At 39.6% G+C, this 21,631-nt stretch overlaps 1 pseudogene; it reads right to left on the reverse strand.

Moving 5' to 3' along the window:
* Positions 1–1,852: 1,852 nt before the first annotated feature.
* LOC120640012 lies at positions 1,853–21,025 on the reverse strand (annotated as a pseudogene).
* Positions 21,026–21,631: the final 606 nt, after the last annotated feature.

The following is a 21,631-nucleotide window of genomic DNA, read 5'->3' on the forward strand; positions in this document are numbered from 1 at the left end:
CCTTGTCCTAAGTCAGGTTAAGTTGCTCTGGTGGGACCCATGAATCATGGCACTTGCGTCTGATTGGTCGAGAAGATATGGCTCGGATTGATGACGTGTTTATTGCTCATGGGCTGCATCTCCTTCTCATGTGAGGCTTTCAAGTGGGTCCTTTACCCTTGGGCTTGCTTGTGATTGGCTCGAGAATTTATGCATTGAATAATACTTGCTAGTTTCAGGCATGTTTGGCCCATATTTACCTGCACATATTCTCAGACTAGCATCTGTGGAATTCTTCAATAAATAATCATATGCTAACATGCATTCCCTTTGATGCCCATATCATGCACGATATTTGACGGTCAAAATAGTCCGTCAACAAGATCCCCCACATTTATTTCTTTGATCGTCCTCGAGTGAAGGCTAGAACTAAGGAAGACCCGGCTCTGTATGAGATGACACCTGCATATAGATTATTCTAAACTTTACCTTACTGTGAATTTTCATGTGTCTACCATAAATTGTTTGGCAAGTTGAAGAGAGGAACGGTGGACTCCAGTCTCCTCCACTTTCATGCTATATGACTGGGATTTTGAAAAATATTTTTGTAAAAATCAACCATAGCTTTACTTCTCATAGAATCTCTCATGTCGCTCAGTGTGTATGTATTCTCACCAAAAATATTGCTTCTTTTCATCCTACTTCTAAGACATAGTGGTTTGCTGCACCTAGATGGAGACGTCGGAGAGAGGAAAATAATACTTGGATGAGATTGTGCCACGTGATCGTACGAAGGAGGGACGCACATCGGACGCACGCTAAGCATTACCGAACAAAAAATGTAAATGGTTTCTCTTCACAACGCAATCGGATTATGCCCAAAATCATAGACCAACAGCACCTAAATTTTATCAGATTACACACTAATGTACATGAGATAAGTGATACCTGAATATTTGGCTTATGACTGTAACGGTATCAAAACACTGACAATGTTTCAAAGAATTGGTTTCGCACGAATAAAAATTCCTCGAAGATAGGATAAGAAACCAGAAACAATAGATCCCCTCTCACTTGGTAATCAATGAATTTGGCCTCACTAGCATGAAACTCTCGATGTGGGATGCCATGGTGGCGCTGGTCGCAGCACCTCACAAGGGTCGATCCTCGATGAGCCAAGCAAGTGGCTGCAAGGAGACTCTTTGCGCTGAGAAGCGATGCCTGGGCGCCACCGTTGGAGGTGACAAGCCGCCGTCGCCATCATTTGCCGGACCTGCACGAGGACGTTGGCAGCGGCCATTGGATGACGGCAGAAACAAGAGCAGGATGGGTGAGGATTACAAAGGCTTCTGATCGATTACGCTCAAATTTGGGTGGAATCGTATTTACTCTAGCCCGGTATCAGATCCCACTACTAATCTGATTACGACCTAGCCAACCAAACAAGATTTAACGGGATTTGTAACCATGTAATCTGGCGGCGGAGCAAAATTGACAACTAAACACTAACTTAGTTTACTCAGATGTTGCAGTGTACCAGTTCCAGAGCCCGCACCGTTTTGCTTACTTCAACGAACTCGTCTTTGAGCCTCTAAAATAAGGGCGTTGGGATCTTGCTGATTGTAGTGGCCAGTAGTAATGCAAAATGAACCGGCAAGATCTGTGACCTTTCATTACGTAAAAACAGTTAAATAACACACAGGAAACTAGATGAGATTTCTTATTGCAAAGCACCTGTGTAACTACAAGGAAGCAGTACTATATATTGGTTACATGTTCTATTACAAAGAAAAACTAAAATTATTATCTGCTACTTACGAATAAACGTTTTATTCTTAGAAAATACAAAGGCAAGGACAGAGTCTAAAGTAAATTAAAGATAGAGACAAAGAGAGTAGTACAAGCTGCTAGGAGTAAAGGTAACATTATTTGCGACCCACAAGCCAAGAGCTGGCTGTATGACTTTAATGCAACACCCTATTTCTTGCTGCGAGCAATACTCGACGGCGGTACTCTGTGAGAGCGCCCATATGGGGAAGATGTTCCTGTACTGGGTGTAACTGGCCATAGCAGTTTGGAGAAAAACTCCAATGATCTCCTGTTTTGACAGTACAAATATTTTTTAACACATTGCAATATTATAAATGATCGTTAATCATAATTTAATTAAGCACAGAGTAACTATGCTGGAAATAAGAGTTTCTGAATAGACAAAATAACACAAATGCACTGCCATTTCAAATCATCAACGAACATAATTCTGCCTAGTGTTGTCCTATATATCTCCACACCAACCTCTAATAGGGAGCATTTGTTACCGAACATAGAGATTTCTTGCCTTCTTGGTACCATAACATGTCTATTAATCTAGTTCCGACTAATTAGTTTCCATGGAACCTTGATTCAGAGTACATTATTTCTTTCATGATTAATCTTTTTACTATAGGATTTCTACTAGGAATGTTTCAACTTGTCAACCCAGGACATTTATTTGCATGGGCTTAGCATATACGTTTAGAGAATTTTTACAGTGATTGAAAAAAATGAGATCCATCCATCTAATAGAATCGTATGGTGGTCAAGGTAGAAAGTACCTAGACTAAAGTACCTGGTGGTATAAAAATGTGGGACCAAGTATCAAAAAGAGTGGACCGAATATTAATTTAATTTAATTTTCCATAGATCAACGGCTAGTGAAAAGTTAAGGGAGAAGTACCTTAAAGTACCCTCTGGTACTTTATAATCATTGTAACAGAACTCGTATGTTTATATTGTTCTTTGTTAATGAATTGCAAAAATGCTAAGAGAGGCATGCTCTCTCTTGAGGGTTTCTAAAACTAGATTAATTTTTTAACATGAACAAATATTCTCCAATTAATTATTAAAAATGTATACAATATTCTCATAATATGAGCATTACGGGATAGATCCATTTTGATTAACATTGAACATGTATGCATAAAACATCATGATATGCTCGAATGAAGAAGTCTTCACGGAATCACGGCTGTGTTGATCTACCTCATGTGGTTCTTAATATGATCATGATGGTTTAGCTTAGTTTGCATTATTTTTGGAAGGAGAGATAATCCTTCAACTATCTGAATCTTATTATTAAACTATTATTCACAAGATTGCCAAGTATCTTATCTGCATTACCCCAACTAAAGGCTTTGTGCCAAGTTGTTACTTGTTAATGAACAATTTAACTCCCTACAAGTAAATAGTAAGTGGTGATCAATCTATTTTTCTCCCGCATTCATTGTAGTCTTGAATCAAGAATAAGTGAAGTAGAAGAAAACATTAATGCTTGTTTGTAAATGAAGAATATAGTCTCCTACTCCCTGGGTCCCAAAAAAGTCATTTTGGGATAAAAAAAATTATACAAAAACAAGTTATTTTATCCCTTTTATTATGTGCATAGGGGCAAACAAGGCTATTTTACATCCTTATTAATATGTCATATAATTCCTAAAATGATTTATATTTATTAATATGTCCTCATATCTCCAATGATAGTAAAACTACTTTCTATGCAATCAGCTATTACTTACTTGCTGTGGAAATTCTCCATCCTCTAATTGTAAGTTCAGCAAAACACTTGCTGCTCGATGCAGAGGTACTGGATCTCTTTCAGCCTACAACAACACCTTGAATTAGTTTCCTTTGTGATGTGCACATCGTATTAAAATCCACAAGCCAAATGAACAACAAAAGACAAGACCTGTCCTGCATCAATTAGTGTCAGCATGGCCCATGCAGTGTGCATACCATGAGGTCGATTGCCTTTAAGATTTGTGTAAACCTGATTCAATGCAATTCAGAAAATGGCTGGTCAGATCTTGTGGTTGCATGGTGGTTATACTCTGAATTTACAGCCTATTTGTATCGGCTTCTAGACCCTCAGCTCGCACAAACTCAGATTCCAACATCCATTGTCCACAAGCTGTTTTTCCCAATTTCTATCTAAAACAAACAATCCCTTAGTGTCCAATTTATTGACACCTGACACAAATTATAGAAACACAAAATCCCAAAATACTAGCCTGCAACACTAGCTACATAAAACCCTGATTCCTAAATATCAACTTCAAACAAATTGATAGATTGACGTCAAAGTTACCTCATTATGACTTGACAAATAGCTCTCTCCCCAGCCACCAGAAGGAAGCTCTTTTGACAAGAGAAATTCACATGCCTTTCTGATCGTAGCACTATTCTCGAATGTCCGGCCAGCAGAAATTAATCCCGCTACTGCAAACCATGTGGCATAGGTGAAACAAATTCCCCAGGAGCCATACCTGTTAGAATACAGATTTGGAACAAATAGAGTTGAGTAAAGATTTAGTTTATATATTCAGTATGTTGTATTTGTATTATGTATGCATGGTGTCATAATACTAACCATGAACCGTCTCTTCTTTGAGAACTCTCAATGAAACTAGCACCCTTGTTGATACAATATTCCACCTCTTCCTTGCGGTGGCCAGGGTTAAGTTTCTGAATAATGCTAGACACTGAATTGATGATGATGTACATTCGACATACCTGTCAATTAGATGCATATGGATGGAGACTGTCTTATATATAACTAAAAGGAAATATATTAAGAACTGGAAATCAACGGGTTATAGCATCTTACGGGTATTCAATCATTACACGCCCAAATGCGTCGGAAGGATTAATATACTGAATTCCAAGAAACATGTCAGTATTGACAAATCTAGTCACATTGATGAATGCAGTTGTGCTTTTTCAACAAAGCAAGCATGTAACTAGAGAGTGAAGCAGATATGTATTAATTTATATACAAATATGTGCATTTAGCTAATTTAATAGCTATCCTGTTTAACTTTGCATTTTATATTCCATTTACTTCAGATTATACAAAATTAGGGTAAATTCGAAGTTCTGATTCAGAGTACATGATTTCTCAGTTTGTCTTATTTACCTAGGTTAGAATATTCTCTGGTTGTTGTTCAAGTGGTGTATGTCCAACAAACCTTAGCTTATGTATAAGGCAAGTACTACTTGTGTTTTACTGCTGTATATTTTTTTTGTTTATATATGTAATAAGAACACATTGCTGCTTGTGATGGTGTACACGAGCATGTGTGCACATCTCTCTTTGTATCTTCACCTCTCTTATTTACTGATGAAAGCAAGGGAAAAAATTGACTTGCAACATTGGGACTTAGCATAAATATTAACACAAGAAAGAAGGATCCTGAAAGAGATCAACTACTCACCTCCAGCCATGCATAAGATCTGATGCGTTCAAATGCTGAAAAGCCACCATTATTATTCTGTGAATGTTTATTAATACAAGCATATCAGACACATGGCTCATCAAAGTGAACCAACTGTTAAAGAAACTTCATGAAACTTAAATGTTGAGCATTGACATTTAGAAATATTATCAATATACGGCCATAATAAGTTGGGTTGCTGCCCTTTCATGCTGTTATCTAACAAAAACAAACTGCAAAGGTTTTGTAGGTAACTACACTTCTATAGGCATTGTAGTGAAAAATCCAGAAAGTTGTGATCCAGCAGAAATGAACAGTAAATGTTCTGGCACTCCCATTGATTTTACTTCCTCCATGACAGAGTATTGAATATGCACACCACGTACTATGTTTTCAAAAAGTGAACATGTCTATACAATATAATTAATAGCTACAATTTGTGTCAAATAGTATCAGAAGTTTGAACAATGCTTACCATGAAAGACATCAGACAATTGACAGCATCATATTGTCTATCAGTTTCCAATGGTTCGCTAATGATTTCAGGAGAAATCTTTGATAACAGTAGACAAGCCTGTATGTAAAAGTAAATTGTAAAAGCATAGATACTTAAAAAAATCACAAAAAACTAATATGAAACAATGTACAATGGAAAATTACAATATGATCAACACTTGACATTACAGTTGTCCATTATCTTGGGCCTGGGCCATGTGAGGATCTAAAAAACAACTTTAATAAAACTATTGTTACAGACTGTAACCAAATATGATATTAGTTCAATTTGGTCAAGTCTAGCGAAAACCACTGTATTAAGTGTGTGATGTGCATCGTTAGACGAGAATAAGAAAACTCGACCTGCGAGGGGCTAGCCGCCCCCCGAGCATTCTTATAAGAAGGAGGCCTTCTAACGCAGGCTGAGAAACCCCCCGAACCCCAGCTCTTTCTGACCTTGGGTCTGGTGCCATTTCCTAGAACCGTTACCTGAGCCGGGACCATTACCCACTGGGCCGGGAAACCGTGACGCCAGACCGGGCCAGGCTGACTACACAGCCCAAGCTATCAGGAGCACAGCGAGGGTTTTTTTCCCCACAGGCGGGGAAATTCGCCCCGGTGGGGGTTCGAACCCCGCACCTGTGGAGTGCCGCCGGTTGCTTCGCACCACTCGGGCTAACAACCTTAGGCAGACGAGAATAAGCAGATATAAAACTTTGGAGAAACAAAAAATGAGCACCAATGAAACCTTATATGTTCCCAGGGTCATTTGCCCCTGTTTGTACCATCATTCCACGACACCACCCCCCCCGACCCACACACACTCCCCACCACCCCTAAAATTGCTGTAACTCCCCAAATTTTGAAGATGGGAAAATCACTAAAAATTATTTTTTTTGGAGTCCACAATAAGCACACAAAAAAACAATTACTGTTGCACTAGCCTTAATATTCAAAATTCACTCCAATTCAAGATTTCATGTTATGAAACCTTGCACCAAAGGATCCACATTGAAGTTTCCTTCAATTTTATTAAATTTTACTTTACAAGTTTTGAACTTCAACCTATTCAATATGGCAAACCATTTAAATCTTTTATGTTCTACATCCTTTTCTTAAATTCTATTTGGCTATTTTATTGTCTTGCACAACCTTTGAAGTAGACAACCGTGATCTGAGATTCTGAGTTTCACTAGATAATAACTAGTCTGCATCTTTAGATTCATATGGTTGTTCACAGGAGAATCCACCCTTTACAAATAGTTTTAATCAATCATATAGTATATATCTTAGTTGTCCAAATTCATTTGGGTTCAAATGTTTTTGTATATATTTTGCTTCTTAACATGTAGGTTAGAACAACAAGAAAAGCAGGGAGACATGGAAGGAGCTGAAAGCATGGATTGGTGGGCAAGGAATGGTAATTTTCGTTCATGCCCCCATATAAAGGCCCATAGTAATAATGATCAGGGAGACTATCTTATGCATATCAAATCTACACTTTTTAGTATATGCATGAGCATTCAATAGACATAGTGAAATAAAATAAATTAAATTAGACAAGAAAAGTTCTTTATTGGTAATAGTTAGGAAAACATAAGTTTTCACCTTTAATGCTGTTCCAGTGCAATCTGAAACTTGCCAACCATCATCAGCTGTAGTAAATGTCCATCCACCTTTGGAGATGTGGCGATGCCAGTATTCAAAATTTCCGGGGCAGTTGTCAAGCAACTTCCATTGTAAAAATAGCTTGCTTATTAGTAAAACAAAATGGATTGCCATTTTATAAACAAAATCGAGGTGTAGTAGCATGCATGTACCTGCGAATTCTTAAGGAAGGAATGCGCTCGATTAAGAGTTGGTCCAATCTCTTTGACAAAGTCGGTAGCCACAAGGGCTTCAACTGTTAAACCTGCGTCCCACACTTGGCTTCCATCGTAAATCTGCATTGAACAATACAAAAAGTTGGAATCCCACTAGTGCTGAACTACATACATCTCTATTATGATTAATAATTTTATTATTTGTATGCTAATGGTTGTCAGTGCCACGCGAGACTTCTGGGGCAACGGCATGTGTCCTCTATTGCTACTACTGGCAACTGGCCTACCAGGTTCCAGTCGACTCCTTCCATGTGATGTTTTCTGTGTAGCTTCACCATATTTGAATATTAGTCTAAGAGAGTAGAGAGGAGTTGACACGGATTGAACTACAACAATCTCAACAATTAAGAAATGTTCAATACTTGGTAGACTGAATAAAAGTACTAATTGAGCATGCCAAAACTATTAGCTAACACCATTGCTGTAGCTATGTGAACGGAATGTGAAGGAGATAGTAGGAAGTGGGCCAGGAAAACATTATGGATACTTATGTGGAAAAGAACATTCAATGGTTACCTGCATCTTCATGCCATCTTCAGCAATCCACAAGTAATCATATACTCGTGCAATATGGCGTTTGAATGCCACTGAGTTTGGATCTTCAATCCAGCAAGCAAGCGTATTTAATGCCTGTGTATGATTTGCTTAGTTATTTTCTTTTTCAGCTATCATGGAATGGCTAATTGGAAACAAAAGTAGTCACTAAGGAATACATCTATAATAGATTAACTATGTAGAAGTACAAAAGGGAATCACACCAAGAAAGGGGGAGAAGGAAGGACACCCTCCATCCTATGAAAAGTGCAATCCTGTGTTTGAAAAAATCCAACAAAGAGTACAATCCTAGAAATTGGACCTCCACTACCTCCTAATTAAGTGGCCAGATTTGATTTGCATGATAAAATTAACTGCATGTGGCCAACAAATGAGGGCATGAGTCTTTTCACGCTACTACTAATATGACTTAAAGAAACTAGAATTGCACTCTTCATGGGATGGAGGGAGTACACAATAAAGGAAAAAAGAAGGTTCATCAGTAACACAATGTGGTGTGGTGGACCCTGGACCGGAGTTCGAACTTGATTGTGAAGTTCAACTCAATTGCAAACTGAACTAGCTAAAGCTAAAAGTGGTGCATAACTCAACTAGAACCATTTTGGATAGCAAGAATAGCAGTAGTGGTTGAGAAAAAAGTACTTACTCTATCAGAATCGATGCAACATATTTCGTACTCGGTGTAGAAAAAAGGAAATTAAAAGAATTAGCCACTTACCTGTGCATTTGCTCGATCTAGTTTATAAAACGTTTGTTGATTTTTTTGCTAAAAATTAAAGTATGCATGTCCATAGATTTAAAAAATGACCAAAACATATATAGTTTATTAAAATTACCATTTAATCAAGATATTGTAAATGAAATTATTCTTATATTGTAAGTAAATCAAGATCGGTAGCAGCACCATCACGTCCGACAGAAAAATGGCAAAAAGAGCAGCAGCACCTATGGCACAACTTCGGTAGAACCAGCATCATGGGCTATAAATACAAATAGGGCCTCTAAATTGAACACCTGGATCTGAATGCCGGGGATGGACGCTAGATCCTCTTCCAGTCTTCCTCATGGACTACAGAAGTACAGATGCAGCTAGTCTCGTTCATGGACAACATGAGCAGCTTTTGCATTGCTCCTGCATGCATCTTTCTACTCCCATGCCTAGACGGCTGGACTTCTCCATGCACTTGGTCACCAAGCCACTGCAACTTGTACAACTCCACACCGTATACACACACAACTTCTCCATATACCATCTGCCAACGCTTGGTTTCCGTTGCTTGTGACTATGCGCCCCTAATAATAACTTGCTGCTGGATAGATTAATGAATGCCAGGTGGTTTCTTCAAACAATAAAAAAAAGTGCTGGGGGGAAGTGCTCGAATGAGATAAGGGCAAAGTTCCTTGAGAAGTGGCATGGGGAAGCAGAGCGCTCTAGCACGGTAGGTATACAGGTGAAGCAGAGCCGTCCGAGATGGAACTTGCGAAGGGGAGAATGAACATGATCAGACTAGTGATTTGTGGCCGTGCGATGATATGGCATATGATGAGAGGGAAGAACAATCGATTGGTGACATGGATGCCATGCCGCTCAACACCACCCATGAAACCGGATATGGACCTGATATGCACTGGCATGAATAGCCGAGGGATGAGATGTACAGTCATAGAAGACCAAAGATAGAGTTATTTCCTAAAATAAATGGAGTGTTACGACCTGCTTATGTGAAGTGTTTAGGTCACTAAAATGTTGTTGGATTAATCTGTGAAAATATCAAAACAAGAAGTCTGCACTCCCATTATGTAAAAAGTATAACAAATGATCATAGTCCTCGGGTTACCTTGGGTACAGCACCAAGGTTGATGTATCGAGTGCACTCATCTTCATAGTGAATGTGCCTCATGGCAGTGGCAAGAGCTTTCTCCCTCAGTTTTCTCCCAGGCCAATGCATCAGAACTGGTTCAACAAACTTGTGAAGAATAGACCAAAGTATATCCTGAACTGACGAATGCGGATTGTACATATCTTCCTGATGTGTTAGCATGTAAAAAATATAAAAATCATTTAGATAATAGGAAAATATGCAATAAAAAAACATCTGGATCAAAAAGCAAATATAAGTATGACATCTTATAGGCGTTTTCACGTTTTCCTATAATAATTTCTCAAGTCTCTCCGTTAAAAAACAACATCTTGATCACAAAGCAAATATAAGTATGTCATCTTATATGTGCTTTCATGTTTTCCTATAAACTTCTCGAGTCACCCAACTGTTTTGTGCTCATCAGCTATTATCTTGGTATTTCAACAGACATTCGTCGGAAAGATGCACTGAACTGTATTGCCGGTTAAAATCAGTATGTCTAGTCACATTGATCACTCATTAATTTGAGTTCTTGATGGAAAGGAATAAGGATTGCCTTTTGCTCATAAGATTCATCAGTAGACTACTGACTGTTAACTGTTGCCAATTTTTATAATACATTGAGGATTAATGTTGAAGGTAAACATGATCAAAGCCCATTTTGTTGGCGGTATCTAATTTAGCACCACATTGGAAGTTTAGATAGCTTGAGGCTAACATTTAATCCTATGTGCTCTAAAAATGGCACCTCCAGGTAACCATATTACATTGATGATAAAAGTGCAGTAGGCATGCATCCACTGTCTTGCTGGGAGAAATAATTGACAAACCTCAGACTTATGCATTGACCAGCACTACGTAGTTTAGTTTAGACAATGTTCACATCAATATTGATAAGTACTCTATCTTTTTACAAAAGAGTGCAATTCCTGAAAACGACATGGTCCTCAATAGACTACATTGGCTATAAATTACTAGTCTGTATCAATGACCATATCAAGTAAGAACAATCAGTGATAAGTGCCTTTATCACCAATGTTCCATCAAGAACTGTCAGCCATGGGTCATCGTTTGGTCACTTCCTATTCTTGGCTTCTGGCTCCTCAGTATTAATTGGAGCAAATAAGAGGACAATGATCTCTATCTAATTGGCTTTGCATCCCAATTCAACGATAGACCATTTTCTATAAGTTGGCAACTGATTGTTGTGAATTATATATTATTCAAAAAATGATTCTTCCCTCAAGATATTTTCCTGGCATGATTATCCGAAAATATCCCCTCAAAATAAAATCACTTTTTCACCTATTCTGCGAAAACCAATGACCTTATTCTAACAGACTGAGTATGTACTATAATTTGCTTTGTGTATCCTAATGGAAAAAAAGATAATTATGGGGCGCTATATTGAAAAGGATATGTACGTGACCAATAGCTTATTGTGAATATATTTTAAAAACAGCATTTTTTAATTGTATACTATAGTACATTATTCGCAAAGAAATAGTATATATAGACACTGATTACGAGCTATATTGCTGATAACTTTTCATACCAACCTTAGCACATTCAGTACGAGCTTTGTTCCAGTCAATCTCATCATAGTGGACTTTGTAGAGTTCATTTCTCAATTCCAGTACAACTGGTGTGGCTGGGCCAACAAACTTCTTCCCATAAATGTAAGACATGGGCAGACACACCATTCGGATATAGCATGACATTCGACCTGCATTACGTCATGTATCATATTGTACCATATTAGCAATGAATGGCCTTGCAACCTAGAACTTTTAACATTTATCGACCTTGGAGTATTGTGATAAAATGATTTGATTGTCCAGTACTAAATAAAATCAGCAAGCCACACAAATGAAGAATTATTTTTGCTTGTTGAACGTGAACTCATAATCATCATGAACTTGCTAAGTGTCCTGAGATTTCTAGCCTGCTTAGTTTGCTCCTACCAATCTGCTTTGAATATAGGGTTGCAGTTTTAGTTGTAAATTATACAATGTTAATGTCTTGGTTTATTTTGGCTTCAGCAAAAAGAGTAGTACATTACAGTCTAACTTATCCAATGAGTCAATACCTAGTGGGAAATTTGTGAGAGATGCAACCAGAACTGTGAGCCCAAAAGATCTTAAGAAGCTGGAGAGCAAGCTGGAGGAAAGTGTAGGCAAGATCAAAGGGATGTTAATATATATAACAGTTTGTTCATTTGAGAATTTTAATTGACCTATATCTTTTCTGTTTCTATTTGTTGTATATGAGCTATATTTGTGATAAGCTATGTTAAAACCAGATGACACGTGTATACTATGTGCTCACAGCCTTTAGTCAACTATAGTTCGCGTTATTTAGAGATGCCAGCATGTACATGTTTGTACGTGTGGAGGGATCAGGGTTTGGTGGCTGCTCATAGGGCTCAAACAAAATATTGACATTGCGCCCACATTCTATAAAAAATGTTATGATACAATGCACAAAGGAGATTCCAAAATTAGTGACGTGCAAAAAAACTTGTCTCTAATGTGAGATTAAAGACCGATAAAATTACTACACGTCACTTGTATCTTTACCACAAGCAAGACATACTGATGGGTGAATATATTGGGAACATCCTAAAAAAAAACACGTCACCGATAGGATACCATAGATGTGCATGGTCCATACACATCACTCGGACCCAAGTTTTTGGTTAAACCAAGTTAAATGCCAGCTCGTGTCCATCATATCTCTCCTCAACCATACATCTCTCTCCTTTGTCTCACCCCCTCTCTCCGCTCAACTCCTCTCCTCTTAAGAGCATGACTTCTTCCTTCCTCTCACACCCTCTCGAACCAGCTACAGCTAAGAGAGGCAGAAGGCGGGGGGGGGGGGGGGGACGCTGTTTCCGACAGCGATTCCGCTGGTCTCCTTCCTCTCCTATGGCCATTATGGCGTCGGAGAAGTAGAGAGACCGCGGGATCGCCATGCGGATGTATATAGGGTAGGTAGTTATCTATCTAGACCTAGGTGCTGCTCGCCATCGCTCATCGCTGGTGGAGCTCGGGTTTGCTAGGGGGTGTTCCTCTTCCGCGTGTTGTTTCTAGCGGCGTTAGCGAGGCGGATGTGATGGTGGTGTAGGGGAATAATTTCTCTCGGCCTCTTCCTCGCCCCGATGGCGTCTTCCTCTGGCGCCAGCGGTGTGGCTAGGGAAACTTGTACAGGAGTCCACAGCTGGTACGTCTTCTCCTCTGCTAGTTGGGGGTGCTACTGGCATCTTCTCCAAGGATGCAAAGTTAGATGTGGGTCTCGTGGTTGCTTGGTGGCTGGATCTGGCTCATCCTTCCCTCTACAACGGTGATCATCGATGGTGAGCTAAGATCCAGGAGCTGGAGGAGTTAGGGCGCGGCCCCGATCGATGGGCGAACATCAACTCTTCTTCTACTGCAACTCCGAGCACAACCAAAGTGCAATGGAGCTTCTCCCGTTCATGTGTTCATCTTCTTTGGCGGCGGCGGCTGGCGGCGAGGAGGTCAAGCTCTAGTGGATCGCGAAGGATCTAGGGACATGGATGTAATTTTTTCTTTCTTGGGGTCCTTCGTGAAGTTTGGCTGGAACTCCTATCTTTGTATCCTTTATGTACGTGTCTGTATTTCATATGTTTTCATGTACGTTGTCCTTACTTCGGGGAGGCCACTAGCCGCCGTCACCTCTACACAGGCAGCCACTACACCACGCCGCAAGAGGAGTACCCACCTAATCTTCTCGCAAAACTGCCACGCAAATACGTCTATTTCCTCCACTGGTCACGGCAGCCAGAGTGGTGATGCATGACGGATGTGGCAAACCGGCAGCGTTGGGGAAGTGGAGATCCACAACCCACATGGTTTTCTTCTGAATTCTTGGGGATTTTGTGGTTCCAGATCATCCAAGGTAAATCCCACCCTACCCATCCTTTCATTCGTCAGATTGTTGTCGAGTTCTCCCTATATTCTTTGGTTATGATGGATTTCTATGGATTTTGGTCTCCAGCAAATTGCTGCTTGCTTTCTATTCCTACTAACATTCTTAGTCATGTGCCCCAAATGTTCTATGAAATGTGTGAACCCTCTGCTAGTACTACAAGCCTTTCTGTAGTGTACATTAGTTGTTCTTTTATCTGTTGTTGTTGGCTAAGTTAAGATTTCAATTAAATTGGTTGACAATTCATTAGATTAGCATAGTCGATGTTGCTAGATGGCATATCTATCTGTATTGGTACACTTCTATTCTATCTTGTTGATGTGACTAGTTAATTTTCTACACGACATCACTGCTTTTGTTATAAGTACCAATAATGTATTGTTTCCTTCCTTCTAAACTGTATAACAACAATTTGTGTTGCCATTTATACCATGCTGATATAATGGTCCTAGATATTTTTTTTTGAACCACATGCCTACTTGATTCTCTGAATGTGCCAATGTATCTGTACTTATAAATTTCTTTGAAAATGTGTTTTGAGTGGTTGTTCCATGTTGAAGCCTTGAAGAAACAACATGCTATGATGAAGCTCTAATGAAAGGGGAGCTGGCAAGCTGTCCACTGCCTTTATACAAGAAGCAACGACGTGCTCACCTTCTCTTGCCACTGGCAACTAGTACAAGTAATGTTATCTTAGCTTCTTCAAAACTCACTTGATGCTGACAGATTTGTTTCATAAGGCTAGAATAAAATTGTTTTATTGGAACAGGGATCCCCTTTGTCCAGGAGCGGTGAAAGTGCATAAGTGTTTGCAGTTGCTCATTGGAGTGTGGCTTTTGTTTACTGATACAGATTGCAAGGATGGGATTGTAGGGATTGCAGTTGTAGTTGGGGTTATTGTATTTCAAGTAGTTATGGAGTATAATTGTTCTACTTTTATTAGATGTACTTCTCTGAATTTTTCGTTATAGCTAGATTGAATATGGGTGCAGATTGCAATGATCGAAACATTAGCTGCAGAAAAAAAATTGGTTGTTGATGTAGGCTTTTTATTAGTACACCAATTGGGATAGTATAGTGCTTGCTAGTTCCTGCTTCCTACCTAGTAGAACAGATGTCCTGGAACAGTTCATAGCTGTGAGATTCATCTGCAAATTATGTTTATTATATATGTGTATGCTTCTTCATTGAAGAGCTATTTGTACTTTTGTTGCATGGTTATCAGGAGAATTACACTTTTTCCCTAGTTGATTTAGCTGCATCAGGTGTTGATCATGATGAATTGGTATCCAATGTTGAACCCCTTCTGTCAGACAAGATATGCTACCTATATCCCATCTTAGCTCATGTTTGTAGATTGCTTTCTTACCTAAAACTATTTTAGCTAACATAGATTTTAACCTCCCTGCATATTGAAGTTGTAATGCAACTGATTTATAGAGTTGCTCTATTCATGAAGTCCGAGGAAAAGAGAGTTGTCTCTTCATTCTATCTCACACACAAAAACATGAGACTAATTAAATGTATTGCTTGTTGTACTGTATGTGGATTTAAAAGGAGATATTGTAGTATAGATTATGCTTGATATTCTATTTTGCTGATTGTAACAGCTGCCATGTTGCTATTGGAACATCTATGAATATTTTCTAGTACAAGCTCTGCTTAGCTAAAGACACTGTATATTAGCCACAATGCACTGACTAAGAATGTGGAGGAGACAAGGAGCACTGCAGGTGTTTTTCTAACTTCTCGCTAATCTGACTAAATGGTGTGTTCATGTGAAGCAGATCGTCAATCTATTCGAAGAATCTGAACGAGTATGAAATGTTACAATTGTTAAAGATTTATAAGTGAAGATGCAAGAGTCATAGAAATTTGTGAGATTACAACTAGAATAGTTAAGTTGGACTAGGATTAAGATATTGGTAGTGTTAGCAGTTATGTGGTGTTGTACTTTGTTTCATATGGTTAGCAATGCTCTGTTGTATAGTCTTATTTTGACACGGATTATAGAAAATCATGTGCCCACATAAAAGAAAAGGAAAAATCGTGTATGCATGTTGATTTTGTATTTCAGCATGCAAATGATGTGCAATGGACGTCTTCAGTTATTTGTTTAAAAAAATCATCATCACAGAGGTGTTGTGTCAAAAGCCCGTCACTGATTTAGGTCATTGGTGACGTGTTTGACCAAACATGTCACCGAATCTGATATCAGTAACCGTGACACCCTGAAATTTTAATTTTGGGTTGTGAATATCTTTTTGAATTCGTTTGTCCATCATTTATGTTTTCCCGGGAATTTACCAGGTTTTCCAAGGATTTATTATCAATTCTTTTTGAGCTATCCAATTTTTGGAAGTATCTAGATTTCTTTTTGCTAGTTTTGAATATTTTATTTGAGCTCCTCATGTCCGAAATGTTCTCTGTGAATTTCATTTTTCTGGAACTTTTGGGACTAAAAATATTTTTCTATAGCTTTTTCTTATTTTCCGAAGAAAGCAAAAGCCTTCTTTTCATTTATCCTTCTTCATTTTCTTCCTTTTCTTTTCACCCTTTTTCCCTTTCTTTTTCTTTCTTGGGCCGAGCCCAGCTGAACCGATCGTCCCCCTTTCTACAACCACCGACAGGCAGGCCTCACTCGTATGGAGGTTCTTCCTCCCCCGAGCCGGACATGAACCCGAGTCTCGGTCGGGTTATGCCACACCTACCTGGGTACGGTTCACGGGCAGACCGCTGCCGCTAGTTTTCCGGTCAAAATCTGGCCACCTTGGTGCATCCCTGCCCCCAGCAAGTAACAAAACAGATTCCTCTCATCGTCCTTTTGTTTTTTCAAATCCCAAGCCTTCTCTTGCGATCAATCGACATAAATTTGAGCAACAGTATCCACCAGTCTCCATGGGAGGTCTGTTTCGAGCTTTTGTTGTTTAGTCCTCATAGATCTATAGTTAATCGCAAATGGGTCCTTTTCGCGTTTTAGCTCTATTTTAATATATTGTTGTTGTGTTAGTCTTGTTTTAGCATGATCTAGAGTTGTTGTATCGTAGTTCGTGTTTCATGATTAAATTTAGAATTAATTTGTTTAATGCCTATTTGAACTAGCTTTTCTAATTAAAAGCAAATTAGAACTCTACACCGGTTGTCATAATTAATGTTAATATGATAAACTACCAACTTAAACGCATCTTTTAATATAACTTATTTAGTTCAAACACGGATCATAATAAAATTTTACGCTTAGAATGCTCTCACATGTCTTTTATTTACTATCTTTTATATACATGTTAAATAGTTAATGACATAAGTTATACCAAAACTTAATAAATAAATATGACTAAGTTCATCTGGTCTTTACAAATACAAATTAAATTAATTTAATTCTAATACTAGGTATTTATTTTGAATATCCTTTAAATATATGTTTTTTAATTAAAATAAATCTATCATATAGTTTCCTTTTTATTACAAATTTTCCGATAGTTGTAACTCTTCAATCATATCTCCATTTTCATCGTTTCTTGCGCTCTCCTTTAGTGCATTCTTGTAATGCTTTTCTTTTGTTTGATGCCCTATTCTTAGTTATGCTTGTTTGTTTGTTGTATGTTTGTGCCATGCTTGTTGTGAGTAGGAAGAAACGCAGTTCGAGAGCTCTGAAGATTAAGAGATGAAGAAGTGTTGAAGACTCTGAGCAGCTATTCTTTGAAGGAAGGGTAAGTATATTCCTTGATCATGCTTTTATCCTAATACCCTTTATTTACGTTTATGCTTGCATGCGTTAATATGATGGGATCCATTTAATTATCCTTTGTTATCCATGTCCTTGAAGCCGGGTTTTTATCTTCGTTGCTTGGGTAGATTGCTTAGCAGCTATATACTTTTGTTATGGTGGCTTAATGATGGTGAAACCATACTTGAAACAACTGTTAACTTTTCTCTTTAAATCTGTTAGCTTGTTTGATGAACATGATTAATTAAACCATGGAGTGACCACCCAGGATAACCATGCAACCACAAGAACTAATGGGCTCTAATCTTGGCTAATTAATTAAATATCTCCAGTTTGTTAGTAGTCATTTCAATGCAAGAGGGGGACTGTAATGAGGTATTCGCTGCCTGTCATGGGTGTACACTTCTGTTTGGTTTTTGGTGAAACCTTGGGGCAGGTTCACCAAAGTAGCGGCTGCAACTTTAGCGGATTACTACTTTTTATTAGAGTATTTGTAAAGGCCTCGTAGTGTACCCATACAGTCATACCTTGGAAGTGTGATGATAGTGCCTGATTTGCACTGCGTGATGGGTAACACGACTTGTGGGTAAAGTGTGCGACCTCTGCAGAGTGTAAAACCGATATATCAGTAGTGATGCTCACGGTTAAGAGTGGCCTGGACCCTCGCATGATAACTTAAATGGAATATATGCTTTAATTCAGTTATTTAATTGATTCAGCTTTACTTATTGTTATTATCTCTCTTTTATCATAAATGTGGGCTGGAAAACACTTAAAGGCCCACAAAAATAATTCCTAATGGGTTCCTTTTGGCAACCACGAAATCAGCCTGGGTCTAAGGATCGGATTCATTGGAACCTTATGCTCGAGTGGGTCGTCCCACCTATAGCAAGTCGCCGACTCCCTTCCAAGCAGCGGCATACGCCACCCTCTTCTCGGGCACCGGTGCCGCCGGGACGCGAGCTGGAGGTGCTCACCATCTTTAGCCACCGGAACAGTACGCACAAGCAGGCCCCCCTCAATGCTCATCTCTCTGCGTGCCGCGATTTCAGCGTGCAGGAGTGTGCGGGTTCTGGGCTCCTGCCGATGCTGGCCGTGGCCTGCCGCTACTCCTGCGCGCCGGCGCTGGCGGTTCCGTCGCTGCGCCCGGCCGTGATCAACTTCCTGCTGCGGACGGCCACCTTCCGCCATCTCAACGGGCACCGTCGTGATTAATACTACTAGCTACTGCTGGTACATGATGATGAGCAAGCAGACTAGCAGAGTTGAATTGATTCAGAGCAATGGAGTTGTGCCGCCGGTTGCTGGCCACATACGCTCGCAGGCGCAGCTAACTAGAATGTGGATCGATCCACACTAACCAATGGAGTGCCGGGTCACAGTATATATTAGAAATGGATCAACCGGTGCTCCGCAATTCCTTAGCTAGCTAGGTCGATGGAGCGAGTACGGTTTACTCCATGGAGCAACCATCCCTATCTTAAATAATTAGTGATGGTAATTTTCACGTCACCGCTATTGTTCATATTAGTGATGAAAATTTAGTAACGTTAAAATTTGCCGTCACTAATTAGTATTTAGAGCTGTCACTAATATACTGTTTGTGACGTAAACTTTTGGTGGTGTTGGTGTAGCAACAATCAGAACACCCCAGGTTTACTAAATCTTTGGTCATGATTAAAATTTAGTGGGGGGCTAAACCCAAACATACCCTACATATGTACATGCACGAATACAATGCCTCAAGAAAGAAAACAGAACCTGGGTGAAATGGCAGGTGATATGGCAATAGCCATAATTCTGGTGGCACCGGGTTATTACCGGACCAATCATATACCCCAAGTACCTGAAATATCCATGTCAAATAAAAGCGATCCTAAGGAAACTTCTGTCTGTGAAACCAGTTTGAATAAGTTTGATATTTCATAAATTTCATGAACAAAGAAGCATTAGTCCCCTACCGAGAGCCAAAACTTCCCCCATGATGCCGTATATGTGGCGCCTCCATGATCTAAAATCCAGTTTCGACATTTCTCTATGGCTCCATCTCCACCATTTGGACCCTCTCCAAGCAATCTCAAAGCAACATAGTTCAAGGATGAACCAAGCATTGTGCTGTGGCCCTCAATGTGCATCCCCCAACCTCCATCTTCATTCTACAACCGTATTCGCGAAAAGAAATGGATTTTGCTTTCTCCCAGCACAGAATTGTAAAGTTTGTCAACGAAAAAAATACAAAATAGCCTTGCCTGATGATTATAGATGTACCGGAGCATCTCTTTCTGGTGTTCCGGTGATAAAACAGTGTTCACAACTCCACTCACATACAATGTTATAATCTGAGCACATGGGTTTGGAAACATCGATGAGTTACTTAATTTATTATATAGCAACAAATAAAAAAATCATTTTAATGCAATACATATTAAAAGAAACATCCTTGCAGGCTGCCAATTCACATATATGCATGCATCTTAGTGGCGCGTGGTAACAAAAATAGCAAGGTGTGTGTGCTGGTATGCAATAGAACAAGTTCGAACAAGTGTACCAAGCCTGGCAAAACGAACAGAAGCCCTGCATAATCCACAGGCCAGTGTCCATCGTGTGCCTGCAAATTACAGACCCTGCTTACTGCCCGTTTCAAAGAGTTCCAGACGGCTTCCTCCGTGACTTCTTCATTCTGTCCAAGCTTGACGGCCGGAAGGTCTAGCTTCTGAGGGTTTTCTTTAGCAAACTGCACAATATAATAGATAGCAGAAGGTAAGCGAGTCACTGCCGCAGTTGTAGGTTCAAAGTGAGAACCCCGAAAAGAATTAACTTGTACTCGCGTAGAGAATTAACATGTACTCGCGTAGGTCGAAGTGAAGTCAGCTCGATCAGCCCTATGGTTACTTGACGAGTTTTAATGCAACCTTTAATCTCTTAAATTTTGGCTTTCGTTAGACAGGGCATGTCCATCATCTCAGAGATCAATAACTTATATTTCCTATACCATTTTTATTTGAGGTCATGTGTATATGCCCGAACACGCACAACACAAGATTCTATATATCAAATCCCGTTTTCTATAATCAGGTCGATCTGCCATCAGTGTGTCAAGCAGAGGTGTAGACATGGACACAGACCTGCATCCTCATGAGGAGGTCGCTAGAATGCTTGCGCTCGAAGCGGTGCTCAGCAAACTCCCGGCGTGCCTTCTCCACCTTGGCGCGCTCCTCTAGCGTGCCTAGGTCAGGATCAAACTCCCACACTTGCCGCCCGAGGAGATTGTTCACCGATCGCAGCCATGGGCTGCTGCCCTCCGACACCTTCAGCCTCCACATGTACAAGTCCAGTGCTCAAGGAAGGAGAGGTGTATCAATTAGCTGGACCCGGGGGTACATCTGATGCATGTGCTCCAATCTGGCCTTTAATAGAGGGCCGCTCACGGCGTGCGGTTACAAGTGGCCAAGTGGGCAGCCATGGTCATTGACCTAGCTAGGAATTTACTAGGAAACACGTACGCTATCCTGACCCTGAACGACCTAGCTAGACTTTAAGGTTGAGCTGTTGAGCAGCGGACGTTTACACGTTGACTTCGAATATGACCTAATGTACATGTATCCTGACCCTGGACGACCTAGACTTTAAGGTTGAGCTGTTGAGCAGAAGATGGTTACACATTGAGACTGGCCTAATGGGCTGCACTATAGCATTAGACAATAGTGATTATTAATGAGTTGCTGTAGATCTGACCCTATTAATTAATAGGGTGAATAATGTTGACATAGTCAATAAAACTAGCATGTTTTGACGAATATACAAGTATATGTTTTATTAGTCTCATGTAAGTTAGGCGTCGGACTTGGGAATCCAAATTGCACAAAAACAGGCATAGAAGGTAAAATATAGACATGTTCATTCATACTAGCTGCTAGTGACCAAGGTGTCGGT

This window comes from Panicum virgatum, chromosome 7K (assembly GCF_016808335.1).
Source record: "Panicum virgatum strain AP13 chromosome 7K, P.virgatum_v5, whole genome shotgun sequence".
Lineage (NCBI taxonomy): Eukaryota > Viridiplantae > Streptophyta > Magnoliopsida > Poales > Poaceae > Panicum > Panicum virgatum.